The 19,365-nt window shown below is 43.0% G+C and overlaps 1 protein-coding gene across 3 annotated transcripts in view; it reads left to right on the forward strand.

The window, feature by feature from the left end:
* The window catches only part of LBHD2 (LBH domain containing 2), a 353,161-nt gene that overhangs the window by 142,151 nt on the left and 191,645 nt on the right, over positions 1–19,365 (forward strand). For all 3 annotated transcript variants that reach the window (XM_086937843.1, XM_086937845.1, XM_086937842.1), the window contains exon 2: positions 8,627–8,705. The gene's annotated coding sequence lies outside the window, so the exon portion shown is untranslated. The remainder of the gene's footprint in view (positions 1–8,626; positions 8,706–19,365) is intronic.

Below are 19,365 nucleotides of genomic sequence, written 5' to 3' on the forward strand. Positions count from 1 at the left end.
ACTCATACTTACTGACACTCGGGCTTAGAATTACTTAACAGTTTGCACCGTGTTGACACAAACCGGTGCAAAGTGTTAAAGGGGGATTTACCATCCAATGTAAATTGTGGTTTGCATTGGATAGTGCCCCAAAGTAATACAAAATTGCTCTATGCACTGCTTTCCTTTCTTTTGGGTCAAATGGGCATTCCATGAGTGGGGATTGGGCGTTCCTTTGCAACCACAACAAACATTTGAAGAGAGGAATTTGTGCCAAAATCTTAAGACTTCTCAAGGCAGGCATAACACGGAGAAATGTTTTCATTTCTCCTCTTTTTTCCAACTTTGCATGTGTGCTGCATTGTACAACACACTTCAAAGTTGGTAAAGCCTTAAAGCTTCATTTTTGTACTGGGAGGTCCCCCTCCCAGTATAAAACCTATGCTTCAGAGAACGCACACAACCTTGCACTATGGCGCAAGCATGTGGGTGCATTGGCGTGTGGCTGTCAAAAGTGCACCAGCGCTCAGGGAGAGAAACAATGCGGCATATCTTAGTAGATATGGTGCATAGTTTCTCTGTCTCTTTGACACAAGGCAGCATAGGATCTTTGGTGCAACATTGCCTTGTATCAAAGAATAGTACATCTGGAACACAATCTCACTCACTAACTGTCACTGACTCTTACTCACTTTCACTCACACATGCATCCTTATACATTCAGACACATGCTCACCATACACACACACACACACACACACACACACTCTGACATAAACACACTCTCACCTGCAAGCATGCATACAACGTACATCTAAAACATTTTTGCTTACCACAACTGCCAGCAAAGGTATACTCCATTTTATATTACACTAATAGTGAATAATAAAATATTAGTCACCATTAGTATAAAGAAAAATGGGTTGAAATGAACGATTGTGTAGCTGCTCCTGTGTTCTTGGCACTGAGTAGGAACTATTACATCAGTTCTCAATTACTTTGAATTGCAGCTGCACAAAGTTCATGTCTACTCTTACTCCTTTTAATTTCTGGTGCTTAAATGTTTTTTCCTATGTATGTAATCACTTCACTTCTCACTTTCCTGGTCTGACTCATATCACTTAGCCAAAGCCTTATGATTTTATTAAAATGATATGTATAATATATTTATTTATCAGGGCTTTATGTCAGCCCTCTTCCCCCATTGGTCTGTTACTGTGTCTTATTCACATTTTTCTTTCACCCACTGCATCATATAGCATGGGCAGTGGGTCATCCCATTTCAGCCATTAGCTGACCGCACAGTTATACCCAGCATTCTGCCCTCTCAAAAACAGCACAACCACACACAACGTTTTTCCCTTCAGTGCCGAGAACCACTATAGCTATGTGTGCTTTTTGAGACCACAAAATATTTTGCTTTTAGCAACAATTAAGTGTGGCAAAACCCATGACAAAACAAAATAAGAATTGATAAAGTCAAAAGGCTGGTGGCCAAAGATAGACTAATTAGCTTTGCTTGGTTTTAAATGTGGAATTTTGCTCAACTGTTTGGTATAGTTAGTCCTGCCCTTGTCTGCACCTATGGTTTGCATGGTGAGCTTTATTCTGTCACTAGAATCTGTCCTTTCGCCTCTGATAAGAATTAATTTTTATTTTGTTGCTAATGAGCTCTAAGCTTTAGTTTCCCATCTAAATGTTCTTTCCTCTTTACGAATGTGCCGCCTCTCAGCTGCTGCCCTGGAGCTTAAAGATACAGCTGCAAACCCCAAAGATGGAAATCAAACCATAGACCATGTATCTTATGACCTTGATGAGGAGAAGAGGATAGCTCACTGAATTTAAGATGCATACTCTCAGGGTTGTCATGTAGCATCCCTTGGGTTAGAAGTAGCTGGCGAATACATTTTGATTGAATCAGATGTATGAATATGATCAATAGTACTACAGGAGTACTCTTTTAAATGCATGAATACGCCTTTGTGGAACAGTCCTAGACTGTCCAACTCCCTATTAGTGAAAGTGCAAAGAGGGCACATTAGTATTCTATTTGCACTAAGTGTATATGACTATTTCTTGAATATTTCCATTTTGTTCTCATTTTAGATGATTTTGGGCTGATTCACAAGGGCATGCACGAATACATAAAAGAGTACTACAGGAATACTACTTTTAGTACTCAAAAATATGTTTGTGAATAGGACCCACTATACTTTACTTGGTTGAATGCAGGTCAGAAGTCTTGAATTATAGGTCTACTTACATTACCTTTGCCTGTGATCACAAAAGCTTTTTCTTTGGTGTGGGCATGGGAGAATGTTTGCTAAGGATATTGTAGCAAAAGTAATATTTATTAATTGTTGGTATGACTCAAAGCATCAGCACACTTTACAATGAGCTCGTATAATACATTACCTAAATAATTTCTGTCATAAGATCAAAGCAAACAAATAATTAACAGTAGGAAGGAAGACTCTACTATCCCAAATCACACACTAGGACAACTTCCCCAGCAATAAAGCTTTTCAAAAACCATGACAAAGCAAAACTACAATTGATACACACAAGGCTGACAGTCAAAAGTCAAACATATTGGCTTTACTAATGTTTCTTTTTAAAGTAGTGTTATGCTCAACTATTTGGCTTAGTTAGTTTTGCCCTTGTCTATACCTGTTTTTTTGCATCTGCGTGGTGAATTTTATTCTGTCACTGGATTTTGACCTTTCACCTCTCATATGAAAGAACATAGTTTTGTTGCTGTTGGAAATGGCCATATTTTGCATGATACTCCCCCAGATCGTTTTCTTCTTTTGCTGAACCTGTTTCTACTGGTCATAGGACTTTGCACATTTTACTCCTGCTCCCCAGTGATAAGTGGTTGTGCTGTCCTCTCTAAACATGTTAGAATTTTCATATCCCTAATTGCCACATTTAATTTACTTGGACGTCCTAGTAAATGGTACCACATGTACCCAAAACGTGTGAATTAAATGCTACTAGTGGGCTTCAGTATTCATTGTGCCACCCACTAAAGTAGGTCTGTAAAACATGTCTCCAGACATGCAACTGCAATGTGGGTGTATTTCAAACTGGCTAAACAAACCTTTTGCCAGACTTAAACATTCCTCTTTAATGCTTGTAAGAGACCCCTAAGATAGGCCTAAATGCCCAGAGGGCAGGGTGCATGTTGTTTAAAAGATAAGACATGTATATTTGATATTACACTATAGCCACTTATAGTGCTTAACATCAGTTAGAGAGCAGCTACAAAACGATTCAAGGATTAATTTTAACAGGGATTTAAAATCTAACAGAATGGTGAATTTGGATTTTATATTACTGATTTGGAAACAAAACTTTTAGAAAGTTGTCATTTTCCTGCCTAAAACCTAAAGGCTTCCCTGCCAGTGTCCATCCCTCACCTGACCCCTAACGGTTCCCCTGTGGTGAGATGTGTTCTCTGAACGTGGACAAAGGGCTTTGATATGGGCTGGTGTTTTATTTCGTTGAAAAGAATGGCCCTGGGACTGTGGATGCATACTTTGTCACTGGCAGAGCTCACAGCTAGCCCTGCCTCCTTTTTGTCTCTCTAGTCAGACTGGCACCAAATCAGAACTTTTTTAGAGGTGGACAAGGACTTGACCTCAGGCCCGGACTGGTCGTTGATTGCACCGGGCAATCCCCCGGTGGGCTGCACGGGTGGGGGCCGGTTTGGGGCCCCTGGGGGCCGATTTTGTTACAGGGCCGTTTTTGCAGCATAGCTGCAAAAACGGCCCTGTAACAAAATCGGCCAAAAACCAGCCCAGGCAAAGAGCGCGGCCCCCGCCCTCTTCCCCCCAGGGGGAGGGGAGGGGGGCCGGCCGAGCACTTTGCCAGGGCCGGTTTTGGTTCCCAGTCCGGCCCTGCTTGACCTCCAGCAGCAGGCTGGCACTGGTCATTAAAGAGGATCCCACAGACTTCTATTTAGAATTCTTCTGGAACTGTAAAAAATCAGAAGGAGGATTGGCATGCTGCCTGCGGACCCGAAGGAAAACTGGACCTGCTTGCATTGAACACATGACCACAGAAGTGACTCAAAGGGTTAGTTGGCTGATCTCCTGTTTAAGCTACATTGACAAAGCAAACTTCCAAAGGCCTTTTCCCTGCAACTGCCTGGCTGGCCAGTACCAACTAGACCTGCCCTGGACCCTGCTGCTGGCCTCTGTTGGTGTGAGTCCTAACCCACTAAGTGCTGCCCCCAGGCCCTGGACCCTTGGCTGCTGTTACAGTGTACTCCTCCTGTCCTTAAAAACCAGCCCAGGCAAAGAGCGCGGCCCCCACCCTCTTCCCCCCAGGGGGAGGGGAGGGGGGCCGGCCGAGCACTTTGCCAGGGCCGGTTTTGGTTCCCAGTCCGGCCCTGCTTGACCTCCAGCAGCAGGCTGGCACTGGTCATTAAAGAGGATCCCACAGACTTCTATTTAGAATTCTTCTGGAACTGTAAAAAATCAGAAGGAGGATTGGCATGCTGCCTGCGGACCCGAAGGAAAACTGGACCTGCTTGCATTGAACACATGACCACAGAAGTGACTCAAAGGGTTAGTTGGCTGATCTCCTGTTTAAGCTACATTGACAAAGCAAACTTCCAAAGGCCTTTTCCCTGCAACTGCCTGGCTGGCCAGTACCAACTAGACCTGCCCTGGACCCTGCTGCTGGCCTCTGTTGGTGCGAGTCCTAACCCACTAAGTGCTGCCCCCAGGCCCTGGACCCTTGGCTGCTGTTACAGTGTACTCCTCCTGTCCTTAAAATGCAAGAAGTGGGACTTTAAAACTTTCTGCCTGGAGAATCGACTGAGACCATGATCGGTGTCAAAATCAACTTTCAATCTCTGGTCAGATTAACCTTGGTGGTTTACCACACTGAAGGAGATCTGATTTACTGAAACGTTTCTAAGTCCGAACGTAGAGAGCTTCATTGAGACTGATGCTGAGCAGTATCTGATCAACATCAAGACCTTCCTGGGCATGTGCTTCGGACCTCTGAGCCTTTCCTCCTTCACCGATGACTACATCAGGACCCGCTCTTCAGCAACCTGCCATTGTCGAGCCCTGCTTCGGATCCAGCTTGTAGCTTGCCCCGCCAATGATTCGTATGCAGCCACTTCTCCTCTATCAAAGTTTCTGTCAGAAAGTACATTTTCCACTTTACAAACTTGGTTCCTGTATCTGATCCGCGCTGCATCATAGTCGGTCTTAACTTTTGACTTTGACCCGGTCTAATGCGACCAGATCGCAATAGTTGGGGCTTTGTGCTTCATGAAGCTATTTTGAAGCTAAACTTCACAAATTCATATCTCTGGTTCTACTTATCGAATTTTTGTTGTTTTGATGTCATTTTATTTATAACAATTTACTCTAAATTAGTTTGAGATTTTTCTTGTGTTTTCACTTTATCATTTTTTGAGTGCTGCATAAATACTTTACAAATTACCTCTAAGTTTAGCCTGACTGCTTCGTGCTAGACCACCAGAGGGTTAAGCACAGGTTTTTTAGTGACTATAATTGTTCACCCTGGCAAGGATTGTGATTATTATCTGAGGTGGGTTCTCACCGTCCTCAACTAATGCTGCGATTTCTTACAGTTTCGACTGAGCTCTAGGTTACAGTTTCTTGTCTAAATTTTATTCTTATTTTGGACATTTTGGGGTTGATTCACAAAGACACGTATACGTACGTAAAAGAGTATTATAGGAATACTACTTTATGTACTCAATACATTCTTTGTAAATAGGCCCTGCAATATTTTACTAGGTTGAATCTAGTGTGAAGGATATTTTAGCAAAAATATTATTTACTCATTGTCAGTATGGCCAAATGCATCAGCACACTTTACAAGTGGCACATATAATGAATTGCATAAAAACCTTTCTGTTCTAAGACCCAAAGAGAGGAAATAGTTAACACTAGGCAGCAAGTCTCCGCCATCCCAAAACAGACACTAAGGCAAAATATGTATGTCTCCAGCTTCCTCCTAAGCTGGAAGAAGTTAGGGATGGGCATCAGTGGTGGCCCACTGCTATGTTTTAAAGGAATCCCAAAAGAGAGTGGGAGTCCTGCAAAACTGTTTCCTGATGATGAAATCTAGGTACCTTTGGTCAAAGAATTGATAGATTTTGTGAGGCAGGTGTTTATTCGACAGCAGCCGCTGCCCGTGGAGGGAGTTCAGTGGCGCAGGGAGGCGGTGCGGGGGATGGGCCGGGTGGGGATTTGGTAAACAACAGAATATGGATAATTGGAGGTGAGTAAACAATTCGATGAATAAAACGAATTTCGTAGCGCGGGCTGCATCGCACTTTGCGATGCAAGGTGCGCTACGAAATTCGTTTTATTTATTACATTGTTTACTTACCTCCAATCATTCATATTCCATTGTTTACCACCCCCACCCTGCCCCTCCCCCGCACCGCCTCCCTGCCCCACCGAACGCCCTCCAAGGGCCGTGGCTGTTCAACAGGTAATGAGGAATGTGCAAGTCAAGGCCTTGGTAGGCAAGACACACTGTGCTATTTGCAGTTCACGAGTTAATTCAGAGGAATGCCCAGTTATGTGTGTGAACTTTAGACACTGCAAGCGCCTTAAAGGCGCTCAGCTCTGTGCTGAGCCAGTGTAACTATCCATGATACGACCTCTGGCCGTAGAAAAATTAATGCTGCACTGAAATAGTGCACTGCAAATCTTTCTCTCCTAACATCCGTGCTTTAATCTCAAGTATGTAATTAATTCACAACTCCTGCAGTGCTATCTCAATGTAATCCTTTCCAGGCCATGAAAAGCATTAGGGAAAGTATGTGTTAAAGACCTCCCATCGGATTTTGCAGTCGTTCGAAGAAAGTGATGTGCGCTGAGGACCACTTACCGTCTTTCTGGGCAGTGCAAAATTTAGCAAAAAGAAAGTGATTGAGGATAGTTAGTAATACCTGAGCGGATTATATCAGTGCATATTTGAATTACATGTATACTAGGTTTATTTGCGTCAATATTAGTCAATAATAGTCTACATACTGCTGCAGATTTATTTTATTTTTATAAAAAAGAGGCTTTTGGATTATTTTAATGTTATCCGTGTTCACAATACATCTTGAAGATAAATAGCCCTGCACAGGAAATCCATACCACTGTAATTTATTACATGCTTGTATTGCATGAAAGGAAAGCATATCAAACCGAAGGTCTCCACGTAGGTCATAATTGATATTTTGGGAGGAAACACCTGCTACCCTGGCTCAATTAATTAACTTTATTTAAGAAATAAGGGAATTCCATTACAAAATCTCTTTATTTGTTGCCATGGGTTTGACAACTGTTGATCTAGTGGACTATGACCTGCTGTTGCTGACTGAGTGAACAAACAACTTGCAATGAATGCTACATTGCTACAAGGACAATGCATGCACTTCCTATTTAATATGTAAGCAACTGTATTGGACCACATATACAGCTATATTGCTGGAGGATGCAACTCCCTCAGCAGAGATGGTCTTTGCATTGTCACATTTGCTCTGGTAACTAATTCTCTCTTTTCTTTTCAATATCCCCTTCTCTGTGTGGTCGTTCACCCTCTTCTGATATTCTCTAAAAGCCCCTAATTTGTTAAGCATTATCCCCTTTAATCAATGCATCATTTATAAAGCCATCAGCATCGACACCACAGTTTATTTTGCAGACATGTTTACCATCGTTGGTGGCTGTCAACAAACCCTCAGCCAGGACGTCTGACTAGAGGTGAAGAAGTGAAAAAATATTTTTTAAAACCAAGGCAGCAGGCTTTTAACTTCTATGCATTCAGGTTCTGGAATAACATCCCAGTATTCAACAGGATCACCCCAGCATTGTTACAGTTTAGGAAAGGGTTGAAGTCGTGTCTCTTTAACCCCTTCACTGCGGCGGCTATTCCGCCGCAGTGCTAAGGGGGCGGGGCGGAAATGCGGTGGGCGCATGCTGGTGACGGAACCGCTCCGTCACCAGCATCGGTTGCGCTGTGCTTATGACGGAGCGGTTCCGTCATGGCATCGCCCGCTCAATAGAACGCTTAGCGCTGGCGCGGAATTCGCACCGCGCAGAAGCGTCGGGCGGGCCATGATGGAACCGCTCCGTCATGCAGCACAGCGCGACCGCGGCTGATGACGGAGCGGTTCCGTCAGCAGCAGGGGAGGGGCTAAAGCATATTGCATCACTCTACATTAACAGTCCATAAACAAACTACCTCTCTTACCACTCAATGACTCTGCACAGCACTCTGATGTCTTTTTGCTATGTTTGAGCTATAGAAATACCACATACATACATATATCTGATTGGTACCCCAAGACATCCTTTGTGTAGCTGATACCCCCTTAAATGAAACCCTGTGTTGACAATATTAATTCCAGCCTCTACTGAGTTTCTGATATTCTCTTCCAATCATGTATTGTGTGATTGGTATTCCTTTCCAACATCTCCCTCTTAAGTGGAAATACCCCTTGATGATCTTCATTGTTTGTTTTTATATCCATTTAAATATCATTTGCATGAGTTTCAATCTTCCACTTTCATCTCACTTTCCTTCTCCACATAATGGACTTTCCAATCAATCATCTGTAACTGATGTCACTTTTCATTCTTCTGTGTTGCAGGTCACGCCCCGGAAACGCTCTCAAGTAGCTGACATTTTTACATCTGCAGCTGTCCGCTCTTCCAACTCTGCTCTCTTGGGTGAGTGATGCTCCTTTCAATTTCCTTCTGCATGGGTCATCACTGCTACAGTAACACAGTGTCAGCCTCCTCAACACCTTGGAGTATTTGTTTCTAACATAAACGGTGGTCACCCAGTTATTGGTTCCTCTGCAATTTGTGGGCCTTGGCTGAATTTTCTTGGTCTCTCCTTGATGCACTCAGACTGTGGATAGCCTCTACGCATAGTCATGGATATCTGATGCTACAGTGGTTGCTTAGTGTTTTAGATACTACTCTTCAACTTTTCTGTGAGTCTCCTTAAAGGTACCAGACCCTAAATTCCATTCTTGCGTCATCTCTGTCTTTAGGCACAGAAGCTGACATGTATGTTTATGTCTGGTAAAGATAACAGCTCTGATCTTGAAAGTCATACAAAAAGAAGAATATTTGTCAAGCAGCCCAATCACTTGCTAATGCTAGGCCACAACTACGTTTGCTCTTTTTTAAAAGTAATATTAATGTGGACCTTGATATGGCAGAACCCTTCCTACAAACCTTAAGGTACAGCAGCTCCTGTGTAAGGCTTTAGGAGCCCCCAAGCAAAACTACATTTTGCCGTTTAAAGGCAACAAACTATTTGATGCAATGTTGTGACCCCTGAGGACTTTCTGGTGTTTCCCTAAGGCAGGTGATGCATTTGCCTTAATGTAGCATTTGGAAGGAATGTATATCTAGAGTACATACTTCCTCCATACTCCCCTCAATAGACCATGCCACCAGCCAACATCCATTTTGTCTCTGAGATCCCCACAAAGAAAACATTTTAGTTTGATAAGTGGCTTCCGGTACCACACAGCAGGTACTTTAAAGGACCAGCTTCTTCGTCTGGGGACAGGAGAGTGCATCATGTTACTTGTAAGCATAACTTGATTTCTGCAGTTTTGTATGCAGATCCACACAGAGGAATTGCCAAGTAGTGCATATTCACACATGTATTCTGTAGCCCTTCTTTATCATTTTGTTGATATTTATTTGAATTTTGGAATAGGTAACCTTAGAACCTATTTTAATTTTGTTGTTAACTGAATATTTTGTCACTTTGAAAAGAGAAAACGACATGCAATATTTCAGTGCCAATCGCTGACAGTTCTCAGAACAGAATCCTTTTCTCTGCAGGCTCCTATGTCCTTGGTCCATCTGCTGGGCCTCACAAGGCATGCCATGCTCTTCGGATCAGCTGTTCTTACAGTCTGTTTCCGATAGTTCTTTCAGCTATGCAGTCTGTTGCATGATCGCACAGAAGTTCAATACCAACAAAGCAGGCCAGCATTATGACAGGGAAATGAAAACTGACTCTATTGGCTTGTGCAAAAAAAGAGAAACTGAGATAACATATAGTGTACAGCTGTCAAATAGGAATCCCATGTACAAAGTTCATTTGTGATTGTGAATCCTGTGAATCTCAATAAACATTCTTTGCGACTTCACAAGAGTAGTTGGTATGTACGCAACCTGCTTTATGAGTCGTAAAAGTCTTCTAGACTCATAAAAAGTGGTTTTGTGATGCATTACAAGTCAGACATAGGAAGCTGCAGATACGAGCCACTCGCCTTCTATTCTGAAGTCACAGTGTTTAGTGCAGGGGTCTCCAACCTTTTCTGTAGTGAGAGCTAATTCTGCTCAAGGAAAGTCCTGCTGAGCTACTAGCATATTTTATCACTGTAAAATGCTGATGATATGTATTAACATTATGATCACCCTAAGAAAGATTTATCTTTAATCACCACCCAAACATTCCTGATTACGTTATCAGCAGAATGCTAGGAAAACGTTTATCAGTATTGAGTGCTTGTAATCAAGTACAATTAAAATCATCACATGTTGTGTGCCACAAGGGTACTACCACAGCAGTAAGTCTCCCCAACTCAAATTGAATTATCATTCAGCTAACAACTTTAAATGTGTTTTTAGAATTGTAATATTTTGTCTTCATTCGCATATTAGTTTTTAAAAATACACACATTTTTCTATCAAAACCACATTCCACTTTCCAGCAATCAAACTCAATTTTCCAAAAGAAAGACCTTTTCAGAAAAAGCATCATTTTTTTCTTTAAAATTCAAATCAGTTTTCATTGTTAGAAAATACAGAGTGTATAAACATCAGCTTTTTGTTTTCATTGAGTACCACCATATAAAAATGCCAGGGATGGACACAATCTGCTTCAAATGCCCAGGAATTGGAATCATAGGCCATGCTTGCTCACCATAACACTATTAATGCATCTGTTATGCTAATAATGCCCACCATTAAACTGGGGATACCACTGTACTACAGCTGGATGCCCAACATATATCAGTTATGGGCATTATTATGGGAGAAGCGGTTGCCACACTGTCAGGATTTGCTCAAAGCAAGCCAGTCATGCTCTTAATATGTCAGTGATGGCAGCAAGTATGCGATTTCTAGATTTGTATGCCCAAAATAGTCAAGGAGGTAATATTATGGCAATGGCACAATTATACCATGAACAGGCACAATTGCGTCAGAGATAATACTCTTATGATGGGGACCAGCATACATATTTAACAGCCTTTGACACTAGGAGTAGCTTTAAGAAACCAACACAGTTTATTAGGGAAGGACCCAATGTCACACACCCACACAAAATGAATATGATGCTTCTAATTTTCTCTGCCCTGGATGCATCCTCTCTTCCCTCAGCTCTTTGGTTGATCATGGTCCCAACTAACAAATTTTCACTCTAGTTCTTGCAGTCACACACTTTGGTGGGTCTGCCCTGGTTACTGCTGCCACTATTATTTGATGTCACACATGGTGTGACTGATAGAGCAGGGCATATAACATGGCCAATCTCCTTCTTAGGTAGATTTAAAGTGGATAAATATGGTTCATGTGACAGATCCATAGGCCAACACTGTAGCCTACACATGCTTCAACACCCTCCGCATACTTCGCAAGACCTTTAAATGGATCTTCTCTGAATCCAGAAGGACCGTCACCCATGCACTCATCACCAGCAGGCTGGACTACCGGAATGCCCTCTATGCCGGAATCAACAAATCTCTGCTCCACAAACTCCAGACCATCGAGAACTCCGCAGCCAGACTTTTCCTCAGCATCCCATGATAAGACCACATCACCCAGCACCTAGGAGACCTCCACTGGCTCCCCTTCATAAAAAGAGTGACCTTCATGCTGCTCACACACACCTACAAAGCGCCCTCCACAACACCTGACCGCAATACCCCAACAAAAGAATCTTTTTCTACGCTTCCAAGAAAAACCTCAGCTCTTCTGACCAGGCCTTGGCTGCAATCACCCGCTTCCACAGAGCCAGAACAGGAGGCAGATCCTTCTCCTACATCGCGGCCAAGACCTGCATTTCACCAATTCTCAAACCGTCAATGTATGGGCAGCCTCCCTGTAAACCTTTGACTTGGCTTATTCTGCTCCAGATTCCATAAATAACTTAGACCCTTCCTCTTTTAAAAATCCTCACATGTAAACAATGTCAACATTAACTACATGCTACAGTGGCCAAGGGCTTGCTTTTCCGATCATCTAATTTCATCCTTCAGCCATATTATAGCTGCTCTCTGCCAATTCAACAGAGGCCACCCCCAAACACTCATACAAGAACAATCTCCTACCTATCGCCAGATCCTATTCACATGGCTAAAATGGTGAAACTAGCACTTTCTCCGAACTGCTCGTGTTCTTTGTGCCCACGTTACATTGAAGAGTAAAATAATGAAGCATAATGTGCACAAGTAGTGTTCCATATGTTCTGCTTGTCCCTGTGAATAGATCTGACCAGACATTTCCTGCACCAGGCAAATCCTTATGGACAGGTAAACAAACAAGGATTACAATTTGTACTCAACTTCTAAGGACTTTGGAAGTCATTTAGAGTTTGGAGGGGCTATGATTGGTCAGATGGGCGGGTCTGAATAGTACTTAAAGGGAACCCGTTACATAAATAAAACAGCAGATACTTAAAGAAAAATGGGGAATTGTATGAAAACCGCAAAATTTGTTGTAAGATGGTACTGGGGTGAAGATAAGGAGATAGTCAATGGCTAGACCATGTGGTCAATGGTAAAAAACGACTATAATCTAAGAAAGGGGAAAAATGCACAGATAAAATGACGACCAGAATATTCATAAGGTGGAAATATACAGTTAGCAAAATGACCTAAAGATAAAGGCCCCTGGTGGTTTATGTAATGGCATTCTCCCAGGGTAACTCATTGTTTAATTCATGATGGAAGGTACCGAGGGAGAATATCCAGAACACTTCTCTTTTTTTACGGATCTTATCGCCACCATTTTCATTCGGGGTATGAATCTTCTCTAAAATGCGCCATTTGATGTCCAGGGGGGAATGTCTCAATTCTAAAAAATGATTTACTAAAGGTGCTGCATGCTTAGAAGTTTTAATGGCAGACCTATGTTCTGTTAATCAAGTTTTTATTGCGCGAGAGGTCTCCCCTACATAACCTAAGTTGCAGGGCCATGTGATCAAATAGATCACATTGCATTTGTTGCAATTCCATAATTCTTTTGCCTGAATATTAACATTGTTAAAAGACAGGGTTTCTCCTTTAAGGATACTGTTGCATGATTGGCAAGAAGCACAGCGTATAGTTCCTCTAATTGGATTGGCACCATCAATAGATTTCTGTATAAATGGGCGATGAGTGGTGGTCCCAGTATATCTAGATTGGACTATGATATCTTTTAAGTTTTTGTTACGCCAATGGGCAAACAAAGGCTTAACTATCTTTTTCTGGTTCTTGTCTATGTTTAGGAGGTGCCAATTTGAGTTAATTATTTGTTTGATGGTGGAATTCAATGTGGAATGCTTGGTGATGCATACCAGTTTGGGTTCTTGAGTGGTTTTAGATGAATTAAGTAGGGCGTCTCTATCATAGAAACGTGCCCGTTTGTATGATTCCCTAACTAAACGATGAGGATAACCCCTATCAATGAATTTTTTCTTCATGTCTTGGGTGCCATAGTCTTTTAGGTTAGTACAATTGAGTCTAACCCTAAGGAACTGGGAGAAGGGGATACTGTTCTTTTGATTTCTGGGGTGATAGCTATTGAAGTGGAGGAGTGTATTTCTTGCTGTGGGTTTGGTATATAGATCAACCTCCAGTTTACCACAGTTGTGTCTAATGAAGATGCCCATAAATTCCACTTGGCGGGTATCAGTATGAGCAATGAATCGAAGATTGATGTTGGTAAGATTCAGCCAAATGAGGAATTCTTTGAGAGTCAAGTGTTGCCAAATATGTATGCTGGTCCGCATCATAAGAGTATTATCTCTGGCGCAATTGTGCCTGTTCATGGTATAATTGTGCCATTGCCATAATATTACATCCTTACTATTTTGGGCATACAAGTCTAGAAATCGCATACTTGCTGCCATCACTGACATATTAAGAGCATAACTGGCTTGCTTTTAGCAATTCCTGACAGAGTGGCAACCGCTTCTCCCATAATAATGTCCATAACTGATATATGTTGGGCATCCAGCTGTGGCACAGTGGTAGCGCTGGTTTAATGGTGGGCATTATTAGCATAACAGATGCATTAATAGTGTTATGGTAAGCAAGCATGGCCTATGATTCCAATTCCTGGGTATTTGAAGCAGAATGTGTCCATCCCTGGCATTTTTATATGGCGGTACTCAATGAAAACAAAAAAGCTGATGTTTAGGAACTGTGTATTTTCCTTTTTTTTTTTTTTAGTTCAGTAGTTTTTATTGAAAAGACATATATACAAGGTACAGAGTAAAACACATGGGTAATGGGAAAATGAGGATAGGGAAAAGAAATCGCCCCGGGGGTGGGGGGGGGGGGGGGGGGAGGGAGTCGCGCGGACACTGTCTCAACACTGTCTTTTGTTGGCTTGTGCTTGTAAGTACATAGTCCATGTTTCCACGCTGGCTTCATCCTCTTATCGTTCCTTTATACTTCCCCCGCCTCCCTTGCGTACTGTCTGGTTGTCTTTCTGCCCCCCTGGAGGCTCGAAGAGAAAGGAGAGAGAGAGGTGTAGAGATATGGAGAGTGTAGAGAGCAGTTGTGTCGCTGAGTAGGAGATGCATAGGGATTGTGAGCCTTTCTAGTCTGGGCGTTTAGGGAGGCTTATGGGAAGACAGGTAGTTGTCTAGCGACATCCACAACTCGCATTTTTTTTCGGAGTTCGGTAGGCTGTTCGTTGTTATGGTGTCGGCTGCCCGTAGGAACGTGACCCAGTTAAACCAGGCTTTGAAAGTTGCCTTAGCTGTGTCTTTCCAATTGGTCAGCACCATCTTGACCACCGCTGTGAGCAGGAGGTCAATCAGGTCCCTGTCATTCCCAGATGTTATTGATGGGTCTGTGTACCCCAGTACTAGATAGTGAAAGTCCAGTGTTAGTGTGGCGCCTGTTAGGTCGTTGATGAACGTGTTTATAGCATCCCAGAATTTCCTGGTTTTAGTGCAGTGGAAGAGTAGGTGTGCTAGGTCTCCCTTTTGCATGTTGCAGTTCCAGCAGAGGTCGTTTCCTCTGATTCCCATGGCAGCTAGTCGAGCCGGGGTCCAGAAGGCTTTGTGTAACAGCCAGAATTTTGTCTGGTCTAGAGTCGTTGTCACCTTTCTTCTTGATGATGAAGACCAGAGGTCTGCCCTTTCTTCCTCACTAAGCACTTTCCCTGCCGCTGCCTCCCAGACCGCTATGGCTTTATTATTTAGTTTAGATGCTTTGGGCTTCAGCGCTCTGTATATGTGCGCTACTTGGTGTCCTATGATGTTCAGACCGGTGGCATATTGTATTATTGATGGGGTGAGATTGTTTAAACCTGCTTTGGCTATTGCTACCCTTATCTTGAGGAAGTTATAGAGCTCTGTGCTGTCAAAATTGTATCGTTCTTTGAGTGTGTCAAAGGCTATTTGATTCCCTTTACTCTGTAGTTGGCTCACCATTGTTATGCCATGACGGTACCATGTGTGCATGTCCAGTGTGTTGTTCTTATATTTTAGTCTTGGGTTGTGCCATATGGATTCTAGGTGGGTTTGTCTGACGCTTATGTCTAGTATTTTATCTACTTTAAGTAGGGCCATTCTTGTGTTCCTCAGTATTGCGTTATGTTTGATTGCGGGGTGTTTTGACGCCGTTAGTAGTGCTACTGGTTCCATCCCTCCTAACAGGTTGCGTTCTAGGGAGAGCCATGCCGGGGTGTAGTCGCTTTTTTGGGCATAGCCAGTACAAGCCCTGTTTTGCCATACAGGCTGTCTGGAAGATCTTGAAATTAGTTATGTTGAGGCCTCCTAGTTCCTTGGGGAGTCTTAGTTTCTGAAGGCTGATTCTGGGTTTCTTCCCTCGCCATAGAAAGGTGTTTAGTAGTTTGTCTAACTTTTTGTAGAAATCGGATGTGTTGCTTAGAGACAGCATGTTGAGCATGTAGTTGACCATGGGGGTGATCATCATCTTAATGGTCTCTATCCTACCCCACCACGTAGTGAATTTGGGCGTCCACCCCTCTAGTTTCTCCTTGATTTTGCCTAGAATTGCTAGTTCATTCTGGTCTAATGTTGTTCGCAGGTCTCTTTCGAAAAGGAGACCCAGATATTTAATGGCTTTCCTCTGCCCGGTCAGACCCGAGGAACCCAGAACTGTCTTGTAGGTATGGATGTTCAGTGGTTTGCACTCTGATTTCTCTCTATTAAGTTTGTACCCTGACACCTGGGCATACTGATCTATAGTGTCCATTAGAGCGTTTATAGATCTTTCTGGGTCTTCTGTCACAATTAGGACATCGTCCGCGTATGCTGCCAGCTTGAAGGATTCTCCCTCTACCGGTATACCTCTGATGTTGGGGTTTGATCGTATCATGTTAAGTAGGGGTTCTATTGCCAGTAGGAAGAGGGCCGGGGATAGCGGACAGCCCTGTCTCGTTCCCCTGTTCAGTTCTAACAGGTCTGACGTACACCCATTTACAACCACCCGGGCTTTTGGTTCATTGTATAGGGCCATCACCATCTTCCTGTAGTTGTGGCCTAGGCCGAATTTCTGCATGCATTGATCCAGGTATGGCCATGACACCCTGTCAAATGCTTTTTCTGCGTCTAGGGCTATCATGACCGCCGCATTGTTGCTTTTGGAGGTGTGATTTATTACGTGGCATAGTAGCCTTGTGTTGTCGTGGGACATTCTATTCTTCAGATAGCCCACTTGTGCCTGGTGTATGAGGGAGGGCAGGTACGTATTAAGCCTAGTCGCTAGGATCTTGGCATAAATTTTGCAGTCGACATTAATTAGTGAGATTGGTCTGTAGTTCTTCGGGTGTTGTGTATCTTTGCCTTCTTTGGGTATCACTATGATGTTGGCTTCTGCCATCGACTGCGTCATGCGTCCATTGTGCACGCAGCTTGTGAACACTGACGTCATCGTTGGCAGGAGTGTGGTGATGTAGTGTTTGTAAAACTTGGCTGTGAAGCCATCTGGGCCCGGTGCTTTTTTGTCCTTCAGACTCTTGACCGCCCTTTCTATTTCATCCCTAGTTATTTCTGAGTCTAATCTCTCCCTTTGATCCTCTGACAGTTCTGGTGTTGGGATGTGTTCTAATAGTTTTTTCCCTGCGTCTGCATTTAGCGTCTCATCTCTTTTATAGAGTTGCTCATAGAAGTCCCTAAAAGTGTCGAGTATTCCCTTATTTGTCGTGTGTGATTTGTTTGTACTGTCTCTGACTGCTGCTATGGTGTGTTGTCTTTGTTTACCTTTTAGGTACGCTGCAAGGGCTTTCCCTGCTCTGTTCGCCGTGCATAAGTTTATTGCTTTATATTTATTGATCCATGTCCCCGCCCTCTCGCTGAGGATCTTGTTCAACTCGTACTTTTTCTTTGTCAGGGTCGTGAGAGTGTTCCTGTCTTCTACGTTGGCAATGTGGCCTGATTCTAGTTTTTTAATTTCGCTCTCTAGGTCCTTAATCTTCCTGTTTCTCTCCTTGTTCTGCCTCCCCTTGATGCTTATAATTGTTCCCCGAATTGTGGCTTTCAGTGCGTCCCAAAGCGTCTCTTTTCCAATGTCTGGGCTGTTGTTGTGTACGAGGTAATCTTTTATGGCTAGTTCTATTTCCTCTCTGCTTTTTGTGTTTTTAAGAAGGTCGTCATCGAACCTCCACCTGCGCGCCGGGCGCTCATTGAGTTTGCCCGCCAGCGTTAGGCTGATGTGAGAGTGGTCTGAGATGGTCCTTGGGCCAATCTCTGTGTGTTCAATAAGGTGTGTGTGTGTGTCCGATATGAGTATATAGTCTATTCTGCTGTATGAATTGTGTGGGTTTGAGTAGAAGGTGTATTCTCCCCTTCATCTGGGTTCTGTAGTCTCCATGGGTCTGCTAGTCTTATTTTTGCGCACATGTTTCGTAGTAGGTTGCCTCTCACTGTGCCCTGACTTTGACCCTTCCTTTGTGGGTGAAACTGTGTATTTTCTAACAATGAAAACTGATTTCAATTTTAAAGAAAAAAATTATGCTTTTTCTGAAAAAGTTTTTCTTTTGGAAAATTGAGTTTGATTGCTGGAAAGTCTAAAGTGGTTTTGATAGAAAAATATGTGTATTTTTAAAAACTAATATGCTAATGAAGACAAAATATTACAATTCTAAAACACATTTAAAGTGGTTAGCTGAATGATAACTCAATTTGAGTTGGGAAAACTTACTGCTGTGGTAGTACCCTTGATGGCACACAACATGTGATGATTTTAATTTTACTTGATTACAAGCACTCAATACTGATTAACGTTTTCCTAGCATTCTGCTAATAGCTTCATCTGGAATGTTTGGGTGGTGACTACTGATAAATCTTTCTTAGGGTGGTCATAGTGTAATGTTAATACATATCATCAGCATTTTACAGTGATAAAATATGCTAGTAGCTCGGCAGGACTTTCCTTGAGCAGAATTAGCTCTCACTACAGAAAAGGTTGGAGACCCCTGTGCTAGTGTGACAAGCAAGCAATAATCCTGGCTACCTGATTTATGGCTTAATTTATGATGACATGAGCAGCCTTATGGCGTGATTTGTGCTGGTTCTTAAACATTGATGGCATTTGCAATGACAATGATTGGTTCATGACATGGGAGCAGGCTGAATGATTTATGACCCCAAGTAAAGTTTATGTGGGGCACGTTGTGAATCCAATGGAGCAATGAAGCTGCAGTCAAATACTTGCAAAGCATACCAAAGGTGTAGTGCATTATTGCAGTAGTAGTGGCCCCGTACAAGGTTTAGGGCCGGAGTGGGGAGGGTCCCAAAAGGGACAGTCAAAGAGGCTGTAAATGGCAAACCCTCCCCGAAACAGGAGAGAGTGGAGAAGGCATGGGGTAAAGCAGCACCAAAATGTACACAAGGGGCACGAATCCCGCCAGCCAATGGCAGGCAGATCAGGATTGAAAATGACCTCTCTGGGCCAAATACTTCCAATAGCATCCAATGGGTGTAGTATTTTATTACAAAGGAGTGGCTGCATGCGAGGTTTATGTTGTACACAGGCATGCGGCTTCCCACGGCACCTGCAGTTTCTTAAAGCCCCCAAGTTATTGGTTCTGGATTTTGAAGCCCTGATGAATCAGGGGCCAGATACACCGAGAAACGGCCAGTTGCTTGGGCAACTCGTAATGAGTGGTGCGA

This window comes from Lissotriton vulgaris, chromosome 9 (genome assembly GCF_964263255.1).
Source record: "Lissotriton vulgaris chromosome 9, aLisVul1.2, whole genome shotgun sequence".
NCBI classification, from domain to species: domain Eukaryota; kingdom Metazoa; phylum Chordata; class Amphibia; order Caudata; family Salamandridae; genus Lissotriton; species Lissotriton vulgaris.